This window comes from Prionailurus bengalensis, unplaced genomic scaffold (genome assembly GCF_016509475.1).
Source record: "Prionailurus bengalensis isolate Pbe53 unplaced genomic scaffold, Fcat_Pben_1.1_paternal_pri Un_scaffold_51, whole genome shotgun sequence".
NCBI lineage: Eukaryota > Metazoa > Chordata > Mammalia > Carnivora > Felidae > Prionailurus > Prionailurus bengalensis.
Genome location: NW_025091155.1, coordinates 529,870 through 538,481, shown reverse-complemented (window position 1 = coordinate 538,481; position 8,612 = coordinate 529,870). Strand labels below are relative to the sequence as shown.

Below are 8,612 nucleotides of genomic sequence, written 5' to 3'. Positions count from 1 at the left end.
AGGACCTGGTGCCCTTGTGTGTGAGGACTCTTCCTCCAGATGGGGGAGCCGTGCCTGGGTGCTCGAGCAGGGGTGGAGCCCTGAATGCCCCGAAGGGATGAAGTTGGTAATGGCAAGGGAGACTAGGGGTGGGGGACGCTGTGACTGGGGGTTGGGTAGGCGGGGATGGTTCCTCGGAGAAGGTGACACGTAAGATGAGGCCGGTGTGCGTGCATCTGTCTGCCTGACAGGTCGCATGCTGAGTCACTTTGACTTGACCTCTCTGGCTTGTCACCACCCCCTCCCGCCCCCAGGAAGAATCCTCCTTCTAGGGGCCCACTCGCCAAATAGAAATGACCAACGCAGAGCCCACACCCCCCCCCACTTCCTTTCAGGCTGCCAGACTCTCCGACTCCGGGCCACTGTCTACCTGGGGTAATCACCCCTGGGCCAGGTACCAGATCATTCGGGACAGCCCCCACCCAGGCCCCACGGTCCTGAAATTATCCACACTAGCCAATCCTAAGTGTGTCACCTGCCTTGCTTGTTCCCTCCTGCAGAAACCACAAGTAAGGTGCCTGTCACAATTGTCCCTCCTCCTGGGGTTTCTTCACGTGGCCCTGCATGGTGTGGCGTGCCCCTTCCTCCTGGGAACCGTGAGGAACAAACTCTTCTCAAAGGCATCGACTCCTGATCTGTAGGCCTTACTGAACCTCAGATTTTCTCTAGATACACTTTATTTTAAAGCAGCACTACCAGACCCTTTGCAGACAATTAAGAGTAACAAACAAAGGGACTGTATACGTTGTCATGACATCTTCAGCAAAGTTAATGTTATTAGAAGTCCTTCCCCCCCATAAAATGGCAGGTTCCGTAAGAGCAGAGGGCGTATAGGAAATGACCCTGAGCAGACCAGGCACCCGCGAAGTCCTCGGTATCTGTCTATCCAGACTGAGAGCTCAGGCCCAGTCGTCCCCAAGTCCCAGGCTCCACCTTCCTACCATGCTTGCTGTTTGGTCGGTTTGTCAAATTCAGCTTTTAAGCTTGTCAGCTTTGCAGGGAACTTGTCAGCTCCAAACTCATCTTTCGAGCAATAATCAAGTTACACCGTGCGCGATACGGCCTGTTCCCAGAGTTATTTAATTAGAATCCGCAGCTATTAGCAGGGCGAGAGTCAGCACAGCCTATTTCAAAGCCAGCTACCTCTCTGGTGGAGGGTGGGAATGCACGGTGTGGGAGGGAAGAGGATGAAGTCCCTGAAGATACGAGGTGGACTCCTTATGTTGGGAGCATGGAGCCTCTTGCATTTCCAGGGAAGCCCCTGGAGAGGGGAGGACTAGAGCCGAACTTGGTTGTTCACCCCATGGAAGGAAGGGCTGAGAATTTCGGAGGGCTGTGGTTCTGGGAGCAGCCTGGCCCAAAGGAAGCACACAGAAAAGTCTGCCCCAAGACTGCTGTCCTGGTTACGACAAGGTTCAGCAGCTGTCACGGAGGTGCCCCGCAAGAGTTTGCATCTCTCTCCGGCTCGGTCTACAGGCAGACGGTCCAGGGCTGGCCTGGCAGGGCGGCCCCAGGAAGCTCCTCTCCCCAAAGCCCTGTCATCCCAGAGGAGCCACCCTGGGGCCAGGGTGGGAGTTTGCGTTCCCAGCAGCAGGACAGGGAGAGAAACACAAAGGGCCTGGTTCTCTGCTAGGAGACATCCCAGAAGGACAAATCACTTCCCGTCCCATCCAGGGGGGAGAGTCTGGTCACTCAACCGGCCCTGCCGCAGAGGATGCCGGGAACCCTAGGGTCTTGGGCGGCCACACGGGCAGTTCAAAGTCCGGTGTCTGGTTACTCTGAGTAGTGGATAATGCCACCAGGAGCCACATGGACACGTCTGCCACATCTCCTTTAATGTCCTCTCTCAGCACTGACCACTGTCTACCCTGAGTTCATGTTTTACGTGAGACTGTTCATCACACAAGCTGCATGAAGTAATTTAATAATTCAGGAAGCAGGTGAGAACCCACCAGGGGTGTCAAATCGCTGAGGGATGCGATGACTATCTCTGAAGCTCCCCACCCAGAGCCCACTGTGCACCTGCAGCCAAAGGTGTCTTGAGTCGCAGAAGTCGTCACGTTGGTCCCCACTCTTTAGAAAATGAAGACTGTCCCCGAGAACCCACTTGGACTAAGGAGACCAGAGGCAGCCAGGGGCCCTGAGCTCACAGGAGAAAGTCTCATTGGTGGAGCATCCCATGCTCCCAGCAGACTGCTTCCCAGGCCCTGAGCTAGGGGACATTCAAGTTTGGGGATGCAGAGCAAAATGCACTAGTGGGCGTGGTCCTGGAAATAAAGGGTGCTGCTCCAAACGCCCACCCCTGCCTGCCTCCCCCACCTCTGTCCTGTATGTGCACAGCTTCCTTTGGTGTGAAAACCCTCCAGGTTCCTGTGGTGGGGGGGGATCCCTCCCCATGCGGGACATGGAAAAGCTAGACTCCTGCATTACAGTGGAGACTCAGCTGCAACGTTCGGGACCCCTAAGCTACTTTGGGGGCCAACCCCCTCGCCATTTCCACTCCCACACAAGCTGGTTCTCAGGACTTTGTTACCCTGTTGTGAACTCTTGGTCATAAGCAACACAGGCCACAGGACCTAAATGTTCCCCTTGGCCCTTCTGAAAAAGTGGGGCAATGTTAGTGTAGGAAGGTAGGATACAATCTCTAATTGCTTTCTTTTTTTTTTAATTTTTTAATGTTTATTTATTTTTGAGAGACAGAGAGAGACAGAGCATGAGCATGGGAGGGACAGAGAGAGGGGGAGAGACAGAATCCGAAGCAGGCTCCAGGGTCCGAGCTGTCAGCACAGACCCCGACACGGGGCTCGAACCCACAAACTGCAAAGTCACGACCTGAGCTAAATTGGGACACTTAAACAACTGAGCCACCCAGGCGCCCCACAATCTCTACATTTCTGTAAAAAAAATATTTGTTATAACATTTCTTTATTTTTGAGAGAGACAGAGACAGAGTGAGAGCTGGGGAGGGGCAGAGAGAGAGGGAGACACAGTATCTGAAGCAGGCTCCGGGCTCCGAGCCGTCAGTGCAGGGCCCGATGAGGAACTCGGACCCAGGAACTGCAAGATCGTGACCTGAGCCGAAGTCGGCCACTCACCGACTGAGCCACCCAGGCGCCTCCACAGTCTGCATTTCTGCCCTGCAATACTACCACGACAAGTCCCTTAGGTGATTTTTCTATTTAGTTGTTCTGGTGAATTCCCTAGGACTACATCACTCCACACTCCTCCGACCGGGACATGCACGGCCCCAATTCTGTGTGGCGAGGATGCAAACAGAGTATCTGTGATACACCTTTCTGCGGCATCGACTTCATTACAAGATTTGGAATAACGGCCTCCCTCCACCCCATACAAAAAACACAAGAGCAGGGGAGGAGAGAGATGCCTCAGGAAAAGCAGCCCAGTCTCTAAAGCTTCACCCAGCTGGGGACAGAAGGACAGACCCGCAGCTAGGGTGGCCTCTCCTCTTGTAGGCCGCGGACATGAGATACCCTCTTGTTGGGAATCCACTGCAGAGAACTCTGAGGGGTGTGCACATTCCCGTTGTCCACGGGACCATATCTGCTTGCCCAGGCCACCATGTCCACACGGTGCACCCATGTTGCATCACACACACCTGCGTGGGTTTGGGTCCGATTCCTGGCCAGTGTCCTGCACCTGTCCCGGGGCTTCCTGGAGCTCAGCATCTTTCACTGCACTTAAAATGCAGGGATGGGGAACCTGGGTGGGCCTCAGTCCCTCGGCATCCCACACGTGGTTTTGCTCAGGTCGTGATCTCACAGTTTTGTGAGTTGGAGCCCCATATCGGGCTCTGAGCTGATAGCACAGAGGCTGCTTGGGTTCTCTCTCTGCCCCTCCAGCACTTGCACTGTCCCTCTCTTTCAAAACAAGTATTTATTGAAGTTGCTTTAAACTTCGAAAATGAAACAAAACAAAACAAAATAAAATGGAGGCATGGAGCCGTGGCTCTCTCATTTGGGTTTTATTTTATTGTTTTGAAAAATCTTTTTTTTCAATCTGTATGCAGTTTCTACACAGTGGTTTTCTGGCTCTAGGGATGTGCTCCCTGGCTCCAGCGTTCGCTGTGCGTGTCTGAGTCTGTGGTGAATGGGTCACACCTGGCCCTGCTAATGGTTCTCATGATGCTGGTTCCTACAGAAGTCAAAAGGCTCTGCTTTGAGAATATGCTGGAGCTGCAGAAGGCTGGAATGAGGCTCCAGGAGAGGGCTGGGCTCTAGGCTCGGTGGGAGACTGCCTGGACATTTTTCCTTCTGCTCTGTCATTACCTGAGGCAGCTGGGGGGTCCTCGGTGTCATGGCCTGGCTCCACATAAGGACTGAGTCCTTCCTCCTGCCCTATATTTTCCCATCGGTCCTTCATAATGGCTTTGAACTCTGCTCTCTTGCTTGGGTGGACGCTCATCAATTTCCTCCAAAGGTTTTCTCATTTGAGGGTCGCAAATACTAGAACATAGTTGCATTCCCCACTCGGTATTTGTCCTGGCGCCTCCCAGAAGACCCCCCTGCCCCAGATGGCTGGAACTTGGATTGGGGAAGGGCTGTGGCTCATGGAGTCATCAAAAAGGAAGGGCCTCACCATGATGGTGTGGCCCTCCACCTTGTGCTTCCTACAACTCCAAATCCAGCAGGTCACTATCCCACTGACACTCCTCCAGCCTGTGAAGCTGTTCTGGATCTGGTCCCACCCGTCGCCCTGGCCAATCTCCTGTGCCATGTCCCCGGGCTTCCTGGAGCTCAGCATCTTTCCCTGCACTTAAAACGCAGGCACGGGGCTGCTGGGTGGCCTCAGTGGCTCAAGCGTCCCACTCTTGGTCTTGCTCAGGTCGCCATCTCACAGTTTTGTGAGCTGGAGCCCCGCGTCGATCTCCGAGCTGATAGCACAGAGTAGACTTGGGATTCTCCCTCTGTCCCTCCCCCACTCGCACTGTCCCTCTCTAAGTAATTATTCATTTAAGTTTTTTGAAACGGTATCCCTTCCCACGTGCTATGTGTTCAGGGGTGTATATTTCTTCTCTTGACGTGGGCACTCGCCCAATGGGACAGGATCCCGTCCTTGGTGTTATCTCTGGGGCTCTTTTTTAGGAGTTGGGGGGAGAGGGGAGACCCAGGAAATAGGAATTGACCTAAGCAGGGGCTGGCATGGCTGGCTGCCCAGGCTTCTACCCAGATCCATTCCTGGCATTAGAACTTCTGTTCCCTCCTCTGCCCCGCCCCTGGGCCCCACTGTGCGACGCTGTGTCTGTATATTGTATACAAACGTACTTGTCTTTTCACTTTGTAAACTACAATGGGCATGGATTAAACCAATATAAACAGATAAAAAGAATAATCACATACAATAAAACCCAGGTAAAGTGAAAGAACAAAATAAAGACACGGACTGTGGCTCAGCTGCTTCCTTCGGTGCAGCTTCCTGTCTTCCTTCAGTGTAGGTTTCAAATGGTGTTATTTGATGATATTTATTAAGGTCAAAGGGGTATGATTTTATTCCCTTTTTTAGGTGTCACATAGCAAAACGCTGTTACTAAGAATCTGAATAACCTTCGTACCGGTCCCTTTTGGCTCGTGTTGCCAAATCGGGATCCTGGGGTCATTGTCCATGGCTCCCAGTATTCACTACTGGCGGTGGACCTTGTTCCCCATGACAGAGGCTGGGCCCCATTGGTTCCCTCTGGGGCTCAGCTTAGTGCTGGGGGTGTTGCTGCCGGATGATGTGCTCGAGCTCCAGTGGGGGGGGGGGGGGCGGGGCTGAACTGGAGCTCGAGGAGAAGGCTCCAGGGCTCCGCTAGGGGGCTGGGCTCCCTTTGGGGATCCTGGACTCTAGGCTGGCTGGGAGACTGTCTGGCATTTTTTCCTTGTGCTCTGTCTCCTGGTGCCCTTCGGGCCTCAGTTTCTCTTTGAAGAGTTCGGCAGGTATAGCGGGCTCACTGGCAGTCTTTTGTCCTGCCACTGACCTGTTGTACCTCCTGGTTTGGGGAAGGACTGTGGCTGTGGGAGTCGGCAAAACAGGAGGGCCTTACCATGATGGTGTGCCCTGTGATGAGGGAGCATAAGGTAGGCTGAGGGCAAAATACAGGCCGGTACTGCACCCCTCCTGCCCCCCTGGTTGGAATATGTTTGATAACCCCAGACAATCCTGGCTACCCAAGAAGAAAGGAAAGGGGTTTAAGTGCTTGCCATGGTGATGTGTGGAAAGTAAGGCCAGTGGAAAATAAATCCCTTTACTGCCTACAGCCCATTGACAAGTCCTTGAAACAGGCAGAGTGGCCTCCCTGTGGGAGCTCAGATGCCCCAAGGATGACATTTTGGTGGGGGACAAAAGAGAACCTTAGCTGTACATGATCCCAACCTCGAGGATCCTCGAGGATCCTTCCCTTGAGGAAGTCTGCTTCCTTTATCTCAAGTCCCCTAAGATAGAAGCTGGCAATCATCCTGCAAGCTTCTACTTTTCTCTTTTCCTCCTTTACTCTCATTTCAGGTGCTTTTTGGGGAGTGTGGTCTTACTGGAACACTCTCCTGTCGATTGAGCAGGCTGCTACCCTCTAGCCCCGGCCACTCTGTGGGGAGGAGAGCGCCTGCCCTTTGGCTGCAAGTTGGTACCCTGGCCGGGATGGTAATGAGATCCAGAAACTTGATGTCCTGTCTTCACTCCTGTCCTTAGACAACGTTGTTTGTGTAGGGCACGGGACAGCCACCTAAGCCACGAAGCCTAAGACTCCCAAGTGAGGTTTCCTCTTCAGGGGTCTAATGCGATCCCCTCCACAACTCTGGACTAGCCACCTCTGGCCGCAACCGCTTCACTGGGAGACAGCAGGAACCAGTACCTGAGTGAATTAAAACCCAACTGGGGACCATTCCCTAGGGGAGTTGCTTGTGAAGACTCTATGGGTGGGACTGTCACTTGGACCATGATGGATTTCCACCTGTGCTGCTTTCTGTCAATGTCCTCTACTAACTACTACTGAAATTACAAAACTGGGCAATTGATTCCCCCTTGTGAAACTTTTCTAGTGTTTTCCGTGGGTTACAAACGGCAGGTTCTTCAAGAACCTGGAGCCTGGCCTCTGTGGCATGCTCTTCAAAGACCAGGGAATCAGGACATGACCATCAGGGCCCTTTTCAGGCATGGCCTTCGGGGTAAGGTATTTCAGTCCATTCGCCAGGCACCTGTCTGCAGTCTAGAATGCAACAGGGAAGTGGGGGGACACTAGCATCCCTCCTTCAGGAGCCCTTAGTCGGCCAGTTGGTGGTCATGGAGATTTTATTCGAGGGACGCCTCGGGGCACGTTGACACCAGGAAGCTCTGACATACTGTGTGCATGGGGTGCCACCCAGGAGTCGGGGGCATGGTCAGCGGCAACGGAGCCTCTCTCTCTTTTCTTTCGACTTTTCTCTCTGGGAGGAGCATGGGGGCTTCTCCTCAGTCTCCAAAGATTCTCCCTTGGGATGCCTTTGTAACCCACTGGCAACAACTGGGCTTGCAAAATGCAGAAAGGACTGATCCTGTAACACTGTGTGGCCTTAGTAAACGGACAGAGGTACCCACCTCCAGGCCTTCATGGTTACCCGGACCCTGGGTCCCCTTGGGGAACGTGCTCAGGAACCAGGTCAGGAAACTCCCTCCTGATATATCGGATGATAATTGTCTCAACAGGCCTCCTTCCTCCTAAGAGAACCCAGGTTAAGGGAGGAAACACAGGCCATCCCTGACAAAGGGGACGCGGACTCTTTCTCTCTGTTCCTCCTCCTACTAGACGTGAGGGCTTCTCCCTCATTTATTTCCCGGCTTCACAGCTATGATTAGAGCCACGTGTGCTTAGTCTTCCTTGGGACGGGGACTTGAAGGAATATTCCCGAGCAGCTGCTAAAACTCCATTTGTTTCCCCTCTTCTCTGGCCTGACCCAGATCGCCCATTTCCACTTTGGGGGAACAGAAAACGGCATCTGTGCCTCTGACAGAGCTGATGAGGTTGGAACCAGGAAATTGTCCTTGTCTGCCTTCTGCTGGCACCTCACCTCTTCTGCCTTCCCCTCCCCCTCCTCCTGTTTCTGCACCACCTTGGGTGTGGCCTGAGTACCTGGTTCCTATCCCATCCTCAGTGCCTCGGGCACTGCTGTCTCCTTCTCCTACCCTCCAGGTCAAGGAGCCCAGAGCACCCCTGGGACCACCCGCCCCAGATCCCCCCCCCCCCCACACTGGCATCCCAGGGGAACAAACGGATTTTCTTTTTTTAAGTGGATGCAGGTGAAACAATTCAGTGTTGAAACTCACCTAAGTTTGGCGGACCTGTCTTTAGACTTATCAGCATTAAATAGAAAACGTTTTTTCTACCAAGGTTTACCAAAGGTCAGAGAAGCTCATTTTATCTCGGTTGCAATTTGTTAGCACAAAGATGACTTAAAATAATGGTTAGTTGTGCCTGGTTCAAAGTTGTCACAGATTAAGATAGCTTTGAAAGTCTTTGGTAACATGAAACTTTAAGGTTTCGTTGTTGCTGTTTTTTTTTTTTTAACATTTATGCATTTTTGAAAGAGAGCAAACGGGGGAGGGCT

General features: G+C 52.9%; 1 long non-coding RNA gene across 1 annotated transcript; it reads left to right on the top strand.

Annotated features, from left to right (window-relative positions):
* Positions 1-538: 538 nt before the first annotated feature.
* On the top strand, positions 539-7,046 carry LOC122478342. Its single transcript, XR_006295957.1, has 2 exons — positions 539-635; positions 6,538-7,046. It is a non-coding gene; the product is annotated as an uncharacterized LOC122478342 (long non-coding RNA).
* The last annotated feature ends 1,566 nt before the right edge of the window (positions 7,047-8,612 follow it).